This window comes from Lolium perenne, chromosome 1 (assembly GCF_019359855.2).
Source record: "Lolium perenne isolate Kyuss_39 chromosome 1, Kyuss_2.0, whole genome shotgun sequence".
Taxonomy (NCBI): domain Eukaryota; kingdom Viridiplantae; phylum Streptophyta; class Magnoliopsida; order Poales; family Poaceae; genus Lolium; species Lolium perenne.
In genome coordinates, this window is record NC_067244.2 from 265,851,742 (window position 1) to 265,868,882 (window position 17,141).

The following is a 17,141-nucleotide window of genomic DNA, read 5'->3' on the forward strand; positions in this document are numbered from 1 at the left end:
TCGAAGATCGGCCGGCAAGATCGCTCGGCGGCGGCGTACCTCGTCACGGCGCTCTCGGCCCTCGCGTGGCACGGGGGGACCGGCACGCGCCTGGAGTTGAGGTACCAGCCTCCTCCAGGCAGGTTTGCGTCCGGCCATGGCACCGGCCAGTTTTCCTCGGAGAGGCGGCGCGCGAACTCGATGCGGATGTACCGCCCGACCCGCGGCTTCTTGCCGGACCGTGAGCCGCTAGCCTCGTGATCGTTCTTGGTCTTACGGAACTGCCAGCATTTCTTCCCCATGGCGTTGGTCGGGTGGATATGGTAGACTCTGGCAATGGTGTGGTCGGGGAAATGGGTGCCGGCAGCGTTCCTTTAAGAGGCTCGGACGCCATCTCGCCTTCAATGTCCTGCCACTGCGACGCCGCCCAGCAGCGCACGCTCGCGGAAGCCGAGGCGCGCCATTAACGAGGCCCTGAAAAGTTGCAGCGCGCCGCCCGTAAGTTATGCCGCGAAAGACGAAGCATCTGTGCCCCTGCCAGCGGGCCTGTGCGAGGACCGGACGGACGACCGCTGCGTCCGTGCAGCGTCCACAGAGACGCAAACCTGACGCATTTTTGGGCCACGTTTGCGTCGTTGCGGATGGCCCGGTCACTATGCGTCGTCCCGCTGGAGCGGGTACCAGACGCATTTTCGGCACGCGCGGACGCAAACAGTCGCTCAACGTCCATTTGCGTCGCCACGTTGGAGATGCCCTAAGCTGAAACTAAAACATTGAAACTACTGACAAACGTTCCACGTACAACACCTGTAGATTGTTCACAAACTGACGTTGTGTCCGGTAGGTTAAAATTTGGGTAAACCCTCTGTCCAGCGGTCCGATGCAAATTAACCAATGTATCACCTTCGACGCATTTGCAGTTTAAATTACGCGGAGAACGTATGTGTCCTCCGGGCCTAGACCCACCTGGCAGCTGGCGAGTGCCCTGAATCACTTCATATCTACGCGGCCGCATCACTTCTCTTATGTGCGGCCACATCGCTTCCCTTTTGGGCGTGTAATCACTACGGCTCTATTAATGGGCACGCTTCAGCTTTAACGGCAGCGTCAGGATTGGCATGCGGCGGTTGGGCTTCCACTCCGCCATATATGGTACACGCCTGGAAACCGGCGCATGAACTCATAGAGGCCACCTTCTATCTTTTTTTGGGGCATTGACATTGCCTCGCCATTGCCACCCCAAGTATCCTCCAGCTCGCCTTCCTGCCCGCCCTTTCTCCTTCGTACGCACATAACATGTGCCGCGACCTCAGCCATGGGCAAGGGATGGCCATGGTGGTAAACGAAGAACGACCGTGAGGCCGAAACGTTGGCGCTGAAGAAGTCGCGCGTCCGCGTCTCCTTCACGGTCGATGTGGCTCGGGCCCTGTATAGGAAGCGCAAGCCATGCTCCCCTAGGTGGACCCATGCCGCCCGTGCCAAAGTAGGGCCAGGAGAGGCGGCAGGAGATTGCCTGGCGCAGAGGCCCTTCTGCCACGACCTCCTTGTCGACCCAGCGTACAACATTAACTTGCCCATGTGGGACTTGTTCGGCCACCTCGAATGGGATCCGACGCGTCGAGCGGGGTTTCTCGGTGGCGATGAGTACAACTACTCCGCTCCGCTCGCGCCGGTGATGGAGGAGGATGACGAAGAAGAGGAGGAGGATGCCATTGTTGGCGGCGACGAAATCTCGGGCGAGGAGGAGCGGGACGACACCGACGCCTCTGCCACAAGCGCCGCCGCACAATGCCTTGTCGGTCTTGCCTCCCGGCCTCTCGGACGAGGAGGCCCTGAGGGCGGCCATGGAGGCCTCGTGCATGACCCCGACACTGCCGCCGTGGTCACCGAGGCCCGTGCAAGCCCCACCTATCACCCACCACCACCAACGGCGTGTTTGTTGCCTTCCTGGGTGCCCTACGGTCAGCAGCCACCGGTGGCAACACCTCCTACTCCTCCTCCACCGCCGGTTTCGTACCTGCTTGCGCCGGCACCGTATTGACCGTGGGTGATGCCTCCGTTCGTCGACCTAACGTAGAGCAACGACGACGACAAGTAGGATAGGCTTGGGGCTCGGCCCCGTTTATTGTTAGTGTTTTTATTTACCTTTTTGAATCAATGTAAACTATATTACTTATGAATGAACTTCTTTTAAAAAAATGTCAATCAGTTTGAGCAGCGTCTAACCCAAAAGGACACCATACATCACAGACACAATTCGTATCAGAAATGTGTTAGACCCGCTTAGATGCCCTAGATCTAGACCGATGCGACTGGATTACTAACGCAAGCAGAAAATAGTTTCAGTCACACTCCACATGTTCATGGTCACGACTAGCCAGGCCAACGCGTCCTTCCACATGTTCATGGTGGCAGCTCTTGCTATCGTTTCTGTCCAAATTCGCAAAAAGAAACGAATCAAATTCTTCCTGAAGAATAACACTCGTTTAGTTCCGTGGAAAATAGAATAAACGTGGAGGAATATTCCTGGGATATATCTTTGGAGTTTGGACAGCAAAGCCGTGCCGTCGGAGGAAAAAAAGGCTCCCTCCCTCCGACTTGGACCGCAGCCTTCATCTTCATCCAAGAGCTACGACGTGGTCGGTCAGGTCGGGCGGCGCCGTCGCCCACGCACGCGCCTCCCCTCAAAATTGGCCGCCTTCCGCCTCCCCCCCCCCCACCCTATTTTTATCCATCTCCTGCCGGGATTGCCCCCCGTCGCCGCGACGGATTCACCACCAACGACAGATTCCTCCCCTCCCCTCGCCTCGCCTGGTACGCTCTTCCTCCCCCTCGTCCTAGTTCGGTGTGCGTTCTTACTCCGTGGATCCCCCCGTCGATTTCATTCCCCTCACCGATTGAATCAACTGCACCTCCTTCATCTCGCCTTCCAAATTAGTCTTCTTCCTCCTCCAGCTTTTCTGGAACAAATCCAGGACGGCTCCCTCCTTCTCTCCCGCAATGGCGGAGCAAGAAACTGCGAACCCGCGTTCCTCTCTCTCTCCTTTTCTTTTCCCCAATCCTCGCTACGCAAGCCGAGGTCGCTGTCGCCAGCCACGCTCCAGCCGCCCACCCTCCTCCCCCTTCCTTTCTGCCAATTTTGTACTATTACAAGAAAAAAAGCTTCCTTTTGTTCTCTCCGTTTCGCAAATCCTCCTCCGGTGGATCCCACGAAATACACAAGTCAAATTGCACTTCTATGTAGTATATGGTTTCGTCATGATTAAGACTCGCTTATTATTTACTGTGTTCTTGACAAATTGGCTGCAGGAGGAGCAAGGAGGCAGGCGGTCCACAGGGCTCGGCTGTCGATTCACTTTGGCAGCCAGCCAGCCAGCCCCCCAATTCCGCCCCCAATTTCTCCTTCCACCGACGAGGTGAACAGCAATTTCTCAATGTTATCATCGTTACAATTTTTATATATGTTGAGCTGTTGACCCTGGCAAAGCCGTGTAGGGCCTCTGGTTGGTCCGGGTTTGTTGGGTGGATTGGGGCACACAACACATGTTTCCTCCGTGTCTTTGAATTCAAACACATGTTTTCTCCGTGTCTTTGAATTCAGTTCAGTTCGATTTGTGCGAACAGTCAGCTGACTATCTTTTTGTTTGCTGTTGCTGGTTGGCTTCTTCTTATTATGGCTCAGGTCAGGAGCAGGAGAGGACGGATAAATAGATATAAGACGCGAGCTGTTCCTCATTGTTAGAATCTGAATACTGTGAGAGGACGCACGATGGCTTCCCTCCACCGACCTCTCTCTGCAATGGCCTCGGGGGGCACAGCGGCTGCGGTCCCTTCATCCTCCTCGCCGGATGTCCTGTACCGCTGGCATCTGCCGGACCCTGCTGCGTGCAGTGATGACTCGTCCGACGACAGGTCCCAGACGGTGGTGGTTCTTCTTGGGTGGCTGGGCTCCAAGCAGAAGCATCTCAAGAGATACGCCGACTGGTACACCTCCAGGGGTAGTATTATTGTTCGGTCAGCTGAGAATAAGTGGATATCGATGACCGAATCAATTGAACTAATTAGGGTACTAGTAAACATCGTAATCAACCAGTGCATGATTAATTTTTGCTTATACATTGCGCGAATTCACACCCTCCCCTGCATCGTGCATGCCATCTTGAAACAATACAGGAGAAGCCACTGCAGCTAGGCAACGAGATATCTGAACCAAAAATATCACGGAGAAGTCGCATGTTCTGGTCCATCTCATCTGACCATAGGATGATCGATGATCTGGCTGACTCCTTCAGGTTCCTTTCCATACCATCGATGACCGGCCACGCAGGGCCTGGGTGGGCTGGTCTCAGGCCATCATGTAGGATTCTCCCGCCGCTGCCACTGTTCGCCTCCCCCGGCCGTGGGTCCCCTCCACGCGGCCCGATCCGGTGGCTTCTCTTCTCCTTCTGAGTTCCGACTGGCCAAGCAAGCAGACAAAGCAGGCGGCCCGAGAGTGCATCCTCGTCTCTCGCCCTGCCGACCCGGTGGGAGGTGTATGCGGCGACGGAAAATCTCAACAGGTGTGCCCGCCATCGCCTACCCACGGCCACAGCGGTAACGCCGCCCGCCTGTTTCCTGGCGATGGTGAGGAGAAACAGGGCAACTGCGCGGCGATGCGCTATTCTGTTGCCCAGCTTCCAATCCATCGGCGAGGGCTCGAGGCGGCGGCTGCTCGGCGAGTAGCTGTTCGTCCTCCATAGTCCCTGCCCCCATTTGAATTCATCGGACCTGCAGCCGGCAAGCGTACTGAGTTTCTTCTGTACTATAGTATGTATGTGACTGAGTTTAACAGAATTGATTTCTGAATGTTGATGATGCGTATACATTCTTGTAAAAATGGACCTCTGAGTAAACATATTTTTGAGATTATTACACAAGAGCTCCATATATATGCCCTGAACATCTTACTCAGTCACAAGAACACCGTGACAGCCTGCATGCCCGCTGAACTAAACTGCAAATGCCGCAGAACTTGAATTAACCTGCATCTCGCAGTTTTAGCCCGGACTTGGGTTGACATGCATTTGCTGGGGTGTGTGTTCACAAACTGACGAGAGCAAGGAAAAACAAACACTATCTACTTCGTCAGTTTCAAGCCCTGCACATTCTCATCATGGAGCAGAGGAACTCCTTTCAGGTTCACCTCCTCTGCAGCAACATAGAGTATAGAAGCACTGCAGCTCCCGGCGTGTGACGTCGGGCAGCTACTTCTCGGGTATCTCAGTTAGGCGCTTGCTCAGGCAACTCCTCAGCTCGATTCGTCCTGTTACAGCCACCATCTTTCTCCAATCAGTTAGAAGCCGTAAAGTGATACCTCGAAAAATGTTCGAGGAGTCTGAACTACCGAGCTGTCACATTACCTTATTATATCGTACTACCGAGCAGTCTGAACTACTGAGCCATAAAGACATACCTAGAAAAATGGATGAAATCAGACATGTCACGAGGCGCTGGCGCGCCCGATTCACTCCACGTACAAAGGGTTGGCGTAGGGTTTCCGACGCTTCTACTGTGCATCAAAACCGGTCGGCTACTTTTGAAACATGCGGGTGTCGCCCAAAACAAAGCCGGGTCCAGCTATTGGGATCGTTACGAGGCCGACATTGGCAGTACATAAAGCAGGGGATGTGAGCTACAGGGCGCGCATTGAGACAATGTATAGTTCTGTAGAAAAGGAATATATAATGCTTGATGATGTGCAGCCTCGAGGTTCCCGGCAAATTTGGTGTTTGAGGATTCCATGCTGCAGAGCATAACTGAAATAATGTAAACCGCACGTGGTCTCTCGAGTTTAATCTGATATCAAGTAGCTACAGATTCATTACAAGTTCCATGGTGCACGCTGCAGCATTGAAATTTACGCACACCAAATCGGACTTCAGTAAAAAGAGGCTGTAACGCACCAGGCGTCGGAGGCGTCGGAGAAGGTGTGGATCCGGCGGCCTCTCTTCTCCTTGCGGCCGGGGGGGCGAGAGAGGTCCGGCTGCAAGAGAGCATCCTCGCCTCGCTTCCTGCATGCTAGCCGTGCGGTCCCCGTGGAGGAGAACGTGCTCGATCTCATGGGAGCACCTGCCCAGAGGATGGATGCTCTGAGTAGCGGGGTGCCGAGCGCCCTGCCCTGTTTCTCGGCGCCGGCGAGGAGAAACAGGGAAGCTGCGCTGTGATGCGCGACATTCGATTCATCGGCGACGACACTGAGGCGGCAGTGTCGCGAGTCGTTTGCTCTCGACCCTCATTTTGGTTCGTCGGACCTGCAGGAGGCAACCGGCGTCTAATCTATGGATGACGGGAAGGACATGGCCGGCGACCACAAGATCGCTCAGTAAGTTGCTTCTTCCTTCCAGTTCCACACCATACCAATGGGTTTCAGAGAATGATTTCTGAATGTTGATGATGCACATAAATTATTCAGAAAATGAATGATGGGTATACATTACTTTTGAGATTCAGTTTCCAGTTTGTCAAATAGTATATGCCTTTTTTTTATGAACACACGGAAAATCCATAAGCCCCGAACATCTTGCTTAATCACAAAATCGGTGGTGTTCTGTCAGGCTGGGACACTAGATGAGGTAGACTAAATCTAACGCCCAAGCCACAACAAGAGTCTGACTCGGGCATGCTCATTTTCTGTTCCTCTGCCCAATGCACAAAACACCAGTACACAGTCAAATATGCTGAGTTCCTCTGAGATTTCAAGCGTTCCGCCTCGTTTACATTCATGCTTTCTTTAGTTTACTTTCACAAGCTAGCAACCGATACTGTATCATGCTCTAAAAGTGTTGAGCGAATGTTGGTTTCAGTTGTGGACCATGCCCAACACAAACATGTATCAGAATCATAAGTACGGCATAGATGGATGTCACAAAGATTACAACTACACACTGTTCGGTAAGAAAAGGACGAAACTAACAGAGCACCCAGAGTTATCACTGTTTCATCACGTTGACACTCATGCTTTCTTTTTATCGAACAAACTAAGCTAGAGACTATAAATCTCAATCGGTCTGAAAGAAATCTTGCAGGTTAATTCAGGCCCTCAATTTTGCAACCTACTGTGCGTATAACCTGTCTAGGTCACCAGTCGTAGTAACTTTCCTGCAAATCGAGTAATGAAAATTGTTTGATCTTGGGTTCTACTAGTAGTTCATATGAATAATAAGCTGGATACATAAAGCAAATGTTACGTTCTGACAAATTTCCAAGCGTGATGCACTGGCTGGTACTGCAAACAAATCCCCGGTAACTCGTGTCGATCTTCTCATTAGCAGTGGCTATTATACACCACTGCATTGTGCCTCTTAACAATCCCACACTACTCTTCTACGAGCAAGGTCGTTGTGCCTCATTGGGGTTACAATTTCCACCTGATGCAAACTGACAAGAACAACGCCTTACTAGACCGGTGTAACCATCTGGGCAGGGGCGGGCAGCTTGGCTGGAGGGCGCCCTGGTGGAGAGGGCGCCGATCTGCTCCGGTGAGAGGGGAGCTGTCGTAGGTTGCAGAGTACTTGCCGAGGACCTCGTCATCTCATCTGATTCCCTCTCCCCTTTCAGCTATGGCGAGGCCCCTCTCGGAGACAACCAGCTTGCGCGCCAGGCGCATGGTGGTGTTCCCCCCTCCGGTGACTGCGTGCTTGCCATTCTGTACACGGTGGCTTTTCCTGGTGGCGACCAACGGCCGGCGACTTCTTGGCTCTCTGCGGACGGCGAGATGGGGTGTGCGGCATGCGCAAGTGGCGGATGACTTGCAGTAACCCTTGGTGGGCTGGCGTCCACCGCCCCAACAACAGGACCCATGGTTGGCACGTCCCGCCTGGCTGGTTCTGGGCCCAGCGCTGAGAGCTCGACAGGCGGCATACCTCTTGCAGGAGCGGAATGATGGCAACCTGAAACCGGAGTGTCGGGCTCGAATTAGTCAGACACATCGACCAGCACGGGTGTCGCGTGCAGCGCGGCAGACGAAGCACTAAACCTGCGCGTGGCCTTGGCCTGTTTGATGTGCGATATACACTGGCTAGCTCAACCAGCTCTAGAGAATTTCCTGCAAAGTAAATAATGACAGTTCTTTGATTAGCCGGTACTTTGCTGCAAAGGAATTCCCAGGTTACTATGTCAATCTTTACAATGTTAGTGGCTATTATCAGTAGAGATGTACTCTAGAAACCAGATAATTCGCCCTTTTTCTACTGTTCTATTTTTCAAAGTGAAGTGGTGTTTAACACAAGGAAAATTGCAAGGCAAAGTAGATGAATATGTAGACATTTCTGCATGAAAGAACCCTCTGTAAGAAATGCAAGACAGAGTAAATTCTAATATAAGAAAAAGGAGAAAGAGTAGGTAAAAATAAAATAAGATTAGTACTATAGAGAGCCAGCTTTTGGTAGGACACGTACCTTGTCTTTTATGTGAGCCAACTTCATCATGTTCTCCTCTAATGTACACCACATATTTAGGTCAGTGCAATCATGAATATCTAATCTTTGGAGGTTGATGAGCTGTTCCATGCCCTCAGGCAAACACTTGATACCCTTACATTTCGAGATATGAAGAGTCACCAGAGAGGTGGGTAGGAGACATACCCTTTCACCCAAGTGTTTTAATTAAGGGCAGCCACTAATGTCTAGTGCTTGGAGACCGCTGAGTTGATGTAAGCTTTCTGGAAAAGAACTCAGGACATCACAGCGAAACAGGACAAGTTCTTTGAGGGAGGTTAATTCTCCTAATGGCAGTGATGCCATGCTGTCGCAACTCTGCAGTTGTAGCTTTTCGAGTTGCCACATGTTCTCGTTCAGCCATTTTGGCAACTCTTCCAAGTATTTGTCTTCTAGTGTTAGAGTCTCCACAGAGGAGCGATGTTGGATGACCTCTGGTGAGCCGGTTAGATCGACTGAGCTTTCAATATGCAAATCAGTGGGGCCAGGGAAGTGCTGAAGCAACCTCCACTGATGCAGAGGCACCTTGCTGTTTTCAACTGACAGCTTAGTAGTTACAGGAGAAAAAACAGTTTATCACTGTTTGATATCTTCCACTTTTTAGCTTTAGGTGGAAGCGGTTTCAACCTTAACAGGGGGCAATCATGAATTTCTAACTTTTCAAGCACGTGATCCTCACCACTAGAGTGTGACGGGGTCCACTCTTCCAGGTTTACCATGTCTCTGAGAACCAGATGCTTTAGGTTTGGCAGTTGGTCCAGTACTACCCAGGCTGGAAAGCTGACACCGTTGTAACGACATATCTCCAGCTTCTTCAATGTGCTCGGTGGCACCAGATTTCCCATCAAAATTTTGTGATCCACAAATCTCTCAGCCCCTCGTGTCCACTCCAGTTTCAAGTCCTCAAGTTTTTTCTTCCCCATCAAATTTATACGCTGGGCCTCTTCTACGGACTTCACATTTTCAAGTCCAGTCAACTTGAGCACCACAGGATCTATGTGTTGTAGCAGGACCAGGTTGCTACTAGAGTGGTCATCACCAGGCTGCACCCCAAAGTGTGGTAACGATATTGCACTGCTGCCAACCTGAGGGGCTTTGGAGATTGCCCAACAACCATTTATATCAAGAAACTTCAAACTATCCATTGTACCTATATTTGCTGGTATCTTTCCAAGACAAATGCATTCTGCGAGGTTCAATGTATGCAGTTTTCTCATGTTACAAATACTTTCAGGTATACTCCTCATATAATTAGAAGACAAGTCCAAAAGCTCCAGATTGGAAAGATTACTGCATATATAGTTGATGAGACTGTCCATTGTATCTTCAGTCATATTAATCAGCCCAGACACATTCAAATGTTGCAGATTGGACAGACCAGCCAAAGCTTCATCTAGACAATCAATACTACGACAGCCTGATAGATCAAGATGCACCAAATTTTTTAGACTCCGAAATGATCTCGGCAATTCTGACATCATCAGACAACCTGACAAATTTAAGTACTTGAGTTGAATGAATGTGCCCAAAGCTTCGGGGAGCTTTTGAAGATCACACTTCTCTGAAGATAAGTTCAGGTACTCAAGTTTGTTCAGGGTGCCCAAAACTTCTGCTTCCTGGCAACTTTCAAGATATGAGCTGAATGATAAGTTCAAATACTCTAGTTTGGATAGGGCGCCGAGAGCTTCTGGCATCTCTCCAATTTTTTTGCAGTGAGATAAGTTCAAATATTTCAGTTTTGTGAGGCTGCCCAAGAACTCTGATATACCTCCAATACAAGAGCAATTTGACAAATCAAGATGCACTAATTCTTTTAGCCTCCCGAATGATTCAGGCAACTTTGCAATTTCTGAACAACCGGACAAATCAAGATATGCCAGACCTTCAATTTTTCCAATGGATTCTGGTAAAGCTAAGATTTTAGAAGACCCGTGAAGGTTGAGGTACATTAACTTTGAGAGCGTGCTGATATCATTCGGAATGAGTGCATCTTGGACTCTTGGAGCATTAAGATACCTCAGCTGCTTCAATACACCAACAGAATCTGGCAACTTATGTATGATGCACTCGCTTAAGTCAAGGACGCGCAAGGACTTGGCAGATGAAAATGCAGCATGGTGAAGTTTAATTTTGTCACAGTCCATAAAACGGAGTGCCCTTATTTTGGATGACTCAAAGCCCAATGGCTTACTACAATCATCAAGCAATGCATAATGGTACGAGCTTCCCTCAGTGTTCCCGCCTTTGCCAACGACAAGAATCTCATCGTACATGACTACTCTTGCTAAGTCATGTACCAGATCATGCATGGTCAACAATGTAATATCTTCATCATACAGTTTGATAGTCTGCAAGAAAATCATTTTACAGAGTCAGATTTGTGGGTTTCCTATATTTAAGACAATTTGTGAATTAATTTAGTTATTGAATAGTAATTTCTACTTGTGCTTCTATGTTGTTTCGCAAGTGTAGATTTTTTACCTAAACTGCAAAACTGTAAAATTAGATAAGTATGTGCTTAAGTGTCACCAGCAAACAAACGTAATACATTTCTCGGACAAGTGCAAAGCAGTTTTGGATGACACGGTGGTGTTTCTCAATGCATTGCAGTCAATTAACATTATATTGAAAAAAATAGATAGTTCCAAAATTCTGAGAAATCCTAAGAAACCAAAGAAGGAAAAGTAATCATACGATGAAACAAGTCTAGAAAACTCATAAATAATTTACGTAGACTACAGAAAAATCATCTACGATAAATCAGAATTTCTTTAAAAATGTGAAGGCATAAAAAAGCAACACAAAGATTTATGTAAGATTCCTAGTGCTAGTTAGGCTCGTATGCAGAAACCTTCGCTACGTCATTGTGAAAGAAAAATCTAGATAGTTTGGAAAGTTAAGAATCAAATTATATGATTTATTATTCAGGAATAGTTAATCAATCAGAAATGTAATTTTCCTTGTAATATTATACTAGATCAAGCCATGGTGTTTTGACTATAGTTTAAAATCCAGACAAGATCGCTGGTCAGAGTGGAATAGACCAGATCTGGCGACCCTATTGGTTTCTTAAGCTCTACATATTGTTCCAGGGCAAACCAAGTGCTTGTTTGGATAGAAAGTTTTTGCGCTAGATTTTAGGAAAACTCGTTTCGGTAATAATTTCCTGAAAAACAGTATTACTAATTACTTGGTTATTAAGAATAAGCAGATGGAAAATCCTATTTGGCAATTTTGTTGAGAAACAATATTAGGGTAGCTGTAATTAGTTTCCTATAAACGCGTTTTCAGAAGGACGATGAATATTCATTTCCCAAAACTTTAATTGTTTGGATTGTGGAAACCAATTTTTCCTTATCCGTGTTTTAAATGCCGCATCCAAAAGAGATTTTGTTAGTTATACGGTTGCCTGGTATTATGGTAAACCAGTTTTGTTGGAACACTGTATCCAAACAAGTGTAAGTGGCAGTACGTGGGTGTCGGTTTCATGTACGATTGTAGTCTCAAATTATAAATAATCCTAGTGGCATATAATATGCGGATTTGGAATTCATATGTACCAATAGAATTGGATTACTAATCGCACAAAATTGCAACATTCTAAATTGATCCTTATTTGCAGAAGGGCATGCACTATAATCTTGAACTATTTGTTTTGCAGTTTTCAGTATAATGTCATGTTTCGGCTTGATAGTAAAAGCATCATTCATACAAAAGTGAAAATAATAGAGTTGTTTCATTGCAAGAAATGTATGTATTTTTCACGACCAGGAATAGACTTTGACTGCTAAGGAATGTGAGGATTTCTCATAAATTCCCCAAGTTAGCACTACATCTGTTCCGTTTTACTTTTGGAAATTAATAGGGTCAGCCGAAAAAATATTGTCCACTACTACTTTATTTATATGTTTGTAATATATAATAAATATACTCCCTCCGAACTATATTAACTTAATATGGATGTATCTAAAGATACTTTAGTTCTAGATAGATCCATATTAGTGACAATTAATATGAATCAGAGGGAGTAGTATTTTTGTGGTACCTCTAGTAGTAACATTTCCACATGGCAAACCACTTATGGATTCACGATTGATGGATCCAGCTCTATCTATGGAAATTTATATGTTAAATGTGGGTGCAGTTTAACTTCACAATTTAGGGTGGACATTCCCTACAACATTACCTTTTGCTACTAGCCATCACTACTTTTGGTACTATATGCTTTCGTTGCATCACAATGATTCAAAGAAAAGAAAAAAATTGTTCTATCACATAGGGTATGCATAAACTCACCAATGATGACTTCGAATGTTCAAGGAAAGAGAATCCCAAAAGCTGACTAATGTATCTCTCACCAAGTTGCCAAGTAGAGAAACCAAGAGAAACTCATTGGCCAATAAGATCATCTTTAATTATCTTGTGACCTTTTGGAAATATTGCACAATAGGCAAAGCAGAGCTTCAAATATGAAGGCATGACACTATAGCTCAACTTCAGAGACGCAAACACTTGTGAGGAAGATGTATCTTTCGAAGAAGATACATTCCATATATCACTGTCTCTGACTGATTCCCATTCACTAAACCTCATAGATTGCAGCATGTATCCAAGTGATTGAGCTGCTAAAGCCACACCAGCACACTTCATTGCAATGACCTTCCCTATCTTCTCTAATTCTTCTTTATCACGTCTAGATTCAAATACACTCCTTTGCTTTATTATAGACCAACAGATGTCATCAGTCAATGGTGCTAATTTGTATGGTTTGATGGTAGAGATTTTTTTTGCTATGTCCTCATCTCGTGTGGTTACAATAACAACCACATTACCGCCCTTCCCAACCCTAAGCATGTCCATCAGACTTTGCAGATGAAATTCCTCACCCTCCCATAGGTCATCTAAAACAATCAGAATCTTCTTATCAGCCAGCAACTTTTGAAGTGATTTATGTATCACCTCCATTCCAGTGTACTCACTCTCCTTCTCTTTCTCTGATAGTTGTGATATGATAGAGTTTCCAATTTTCTTCAGATCAAATGTCTGGGACACATAGACCCACACCTGAGAGTATTCTTTGAACTGAGTATTATTGTAAATCATTTTGGCCAAGGTTGTCTTGCCAAGTCCCCCAATGCCATATATAGGAAGGATTGTGATCTCTTCTGTCATGCTATCAAATAAAGAAGACAATATTTCCTCTTTCTCCTCAGTCCTCCCAACAATTTGTGTCTCCATGATTGACGATGTTTCCGTATGTTGGTGACCTTCGGCTCATTGGCATTAGTGCCTTGTTAATCTGAATTTTTTGTGTTGGTCAGTTATCACCTCCAGGATCCTCCCTCATCTTCTCCATCTTATTGGCCATTGTGACCTTGGGAACGATTGTGATACAAGGGATCATAATTGCCAAATATTTTTTGAAGGATAACTGCAAGAGAGTTTTTTCGTTAGTACTGTGTGAAAGGGCAAGCAGTGTACAACTGCATTCAGCCCAATAGGAGATTAGGTTAAAACATTAAGAGCCACATCGTCTTGTTTCTATCAGAACAAATTTAGTTTATTTTTGAAATATACATAACATATGCTACTGTTACAATAATATAAGAAAAGTAGATTCAGAAATGAAAAGTCTTAAAAACTGAAACCTAAAACACATAAGGCCATGTGAAGATACATAAATTAACTTACTGCACAAAATACATGGATACTAGTACAAATCTTTGATATTTCATTAGCTCCAGCAAGTTTAGAAACCAAAACTACACAGATAAATCACAAAAACTACATGGCGAGGAGAGTTTTTCTATAGAAAGAAGTGATGACCATGTCTTTAGTTTCAAGAGTAACCACGAAGTACAATGAACTGGGATTTCTGTACCGCACATATACCTTCCGCGCGGACAGCTGGGAGATTACTTCAGTGTCGGCCTCGAACTCATCAATCATGTCTGAGATGGCGTACATCGCGTCCTTGAGCCGCTTCAGCCACAGAAGTGTAGATTTATCCGTAACCGACCGCCTCCCAGCGTCCTCGAGCAGGGCGTCGACAGACTCGAGCGCCATTTTCATCTTTTTCAGGTCCTTCTCGAAGTTCTGATGCAGCTTGATCTGACCTCCGATCGCAGAAGCAATCTGGTCGCCGACCACCTTGAGGATGGCTGCGGCAAGCAAGCCGCCGAGCGCCGCCATGGCCGCTGCTGCTCGCGCTCAATCTGGGGAGCGATGGGACGACCTTAATGGCTTTATGGTGCGGGATATTTTGCGGGATCAATTCTCCGTGGAGCTAGTCTGTGATCTTCTAGTATTTATCTTTCCCTGTGGTGCATGGTAAGCTCAGTTTCGCATGGCGTGTCCAGTTTGGCTTGGACCCGTGTGAAAGGCATCCACAAGACTGCAGCGCGATTGAGAACCAGCACAACCGGACGTTAGCGAAATGAGAGAAAAGAGGAAAGAGCAAGGAAATTTCCCTCACCATTTGACACGTTGATTGGCTTGGAGTGGGGAGGGCCAATTCAAGATCGCGAAATGAGAGAAGGAGGAAAGAGCCAGGAAATTTCCTACACAAGAAGCGGGCCAAGTAGCCAACTGGAGTACTATGCATCAAGCCCCCGCGCGGACTCTTCTCGTTTCCTATTCGCAAGTCGGACACGGTCGCGACAGCAACGGCGTGGACACGATTGGCCTAGAAGCTCGAAGAAGAATGCTGGGACCTTGATGGATATTAGTTGAATTACACTGATTTTTTCTCAAAAAGGATCGTGTGTTTTTGGTTGTTTTCTGGGACCTTGATCACTACAGGAATGGTGCAAGGCACCGACGGCCTGCTGATACGCCGAGGGCCAAAAGTTAGGGCCATCGGCGTATGGCCCGGCCAGTCCAGCCCGCGAAGAGTGTCCTCGGCGTAGGCAACGCTACACCGATGGCTACCATCGGCGTACTCCGGGCCGTCGGCGTAGGTCTAGACACGCGCCCCTCCAAAGCCAGGCCGTGATGGCGTTGTCACGGCGTTAGAGCTACGCCGATGGCCACCCTCGACATAGGATCCTCCTCTCTTTTTTCTAATCTACGCCGACGGCGCTCGGTGTAGCCTTGAATTTTGTTCCCTCCATGCACCCCCTTCCGTGGATTGCCTTTTTAAGTTTCAACTGAATAGCAGAAAATAATAATAAAAAATCCAAAAATAAAATCATTCGAGATGTTCATGTGTTATGTCATCTAGTTGCAAGAGAATTTAACAAAAATGAATTTCGAAATTGCGTCATGTATCGGCAAAACGGCTTTTCTTGTTGCATACGACGTCGGAAAAACATGTATAATATATAAAAATCATCGTGGGAAAAAGTTACATCTCAGTTCACAAGGGTTTACTCGGTTGGAGTTCTTTTTAGATTATAAAAATTCCAAACAAAAATATGAATGCAGGAAGATTTTATTTTTGACAGAAATTCAGGATTTTATATATTTTTTAATTTGTTTTAAAAATTAAATTAATTATTGCATCTTGCAAAAAATTATCATTACTTAACCATTGATATTTATTTAAAAAATATTTAAAATTCAAAATGATAAAGAGTTATGATATCACGGTCTAAGGATTAATATAATTGATATGGCAGCAATGTTTCGTTTCTTTCATGGAAGCTCAATCGAAAGGAACGAAAATGTTAAGCGTCCAAGGGCTGGAGTAGTGTGAGTATGGGTGACCAAATTGGAAGTTTGACGTAATTTGATCTAAGATTAAGTGTAGTCAAAGTTAAAATGATTCATGTGAGAGACTAAAAAATTGGAAACAAAATAAAAAAATTGAAGTTAACGAACGGCGTGGCTTGCGCCGATGGTCTAGACACCGACGGCCACCCTCGGCGTATACCGGCTACACTGAGGGTCTGGTCTACGCCAACGATCCACGTGGCTCTGCCGAAGAGAACCTCTGCCGAGGAGGTTGGGTGTAGCCTACGCCGATTCCTGTAGTGGATTCTCTTTATTTCAACGACAACGCATACTGTAATAAATTAATAGTTTTTCTATATTACATCGTACAACTACATAATTTAAGGTGTCAGAGTTGTTTGAGTCTTTCCGGTTAAAATGCGCCATGGTGCATCTCTGCGGCTATAGTCCATAGACATGGAATTGGCCCTCAAAGTGGATGTGTAGCATGTGATGTATGTTGTTGAGACATATTACTCCCTCCGTCCACAAGAGAATATCTCAAATTTGTTAAAATGTCAATGTAGTACTAGATACAACCAACGTTATCTAAAGCTGAGAACAAGTGGAAATCGGTGACCGAATCAATGGAACTAATTAGGGTACTAGTAAACATCGTAATCGGTGGTCACTGGTTGTCTCTTTCGTCAATCAGTGCATGATTACGCATCGCGTGAATTCACACCCTCCCCTGCATCGTGCATGCCATCTCGAAATAATACAGGAGAAGTCACTGCAGCTAGGCAACGACATATCTGAACCATAAATATTACGGAGAAATCGTGTTCGTGGACTGACCATCTTGATCATGTTAAAGAGGAACTGAACTACTTGAGGTTCATCTTGGCGTTCCTGTTCTGGTCCATCTCATCTGACCATAGGATGATCGATGATCTGCTTGACTCAAGGTTACTTGCCTTCCACGAGAAACTGAAGCACACAAATACACAATGATCCATGACCGGCCGCGCAGAG

The 17,141-nt window shown here is 46.5% G+C and overlaps 1 long non-coding RNA gene and 1 pseudogene across 1 annotated transcript; one reads left to right on the top strand and one right to left on the bottom strand.

Annotated features, from left to right (window-relative positions):
- Positions 1-2,565: 2,565 nt before the first annotated feature.
- On the top strand, positions 2,566-4,350 carry LOC139835055 (uncharacterized). The gene is made up of 3 exons (XR_011750800.1): positions 2,566-2,793; positions 3,289-3,395; positions 3,662-4,350. It is a non-coding gene; the product is annotated as an uncharacterized lncRNA (long non-coding RNA).
- A 4,247-nt stretch (positions 4,351-8,597) lies between these two features.
- LOC127321416 (uncharacterized) lies at positions 8,598-14,735 on the bottom strand (annotated as a pseudogene).
- Between the last annotated feature and the right edge of the window lie 2,406 nt (positions 14,736-17,141).